This window comes from Octopus bimaculoides, chromosome 14, assembly GCF_001194135.2.
Source record: "Octopus bimaculoides isolate UCB-OBI-ISO-001 chromosome 14, ASM119413v2, whole genome shotgun sequence".
Lineage (NCBI taxonomy): Eukaryota > Metazoa > Mollusca > Cephalopoda > Octopoda > Octopodidae > Octopus > Octopus bimaculoides.
In genome coordinates, this window is record NC_068994.1 from 5,738,450 (window position 1) to 5,739,046 (window position 597).

The window sequence follows — 597 nt, forward strand, 5'->3', positions numbered from 1 at the left end:
TATATATATATATATATATATATATATATATCTTTGATAACTTAGATATGTCTCGACCAAATATTGACCCAGACCATATCTAACTTCATAACACACTCACACACACACACACACACATCTATATATATATATAGCTGACTATATCTACATGTGCGTGCCGGTGTAGATGTACGCAAGAAAATGAGCTTGCTCGCTTCTCTGTGTGTGAGTGTGTATGTGTGTGTGTGTGTATGTACGCGTGTGTGTATGTGTGACAAACGATTGAACAATTTAAGATATGACAACGCATATTGCTTGACTGAGAGGGTGAAAGTCTACCTGTTATCATATATCGATAAATATAGAAAACAATTTAAAAAGAATGATAGTAAAACGGAGTAAGGGTGCACGATATACTGTTCTGTTCGTGTATTCTTTTATTCCTTAGTCATTGGACTGCGGCCAAGCTGGGGCAACCACCTTCAATGGTTTTGGTCGATTGTAACATCGACCCCCAACACTTAATTCAATTTGGTACTCATTGTCAACATATATATATATATATATAAATACATACATACATACATACATACATACATATATACATATATATATATA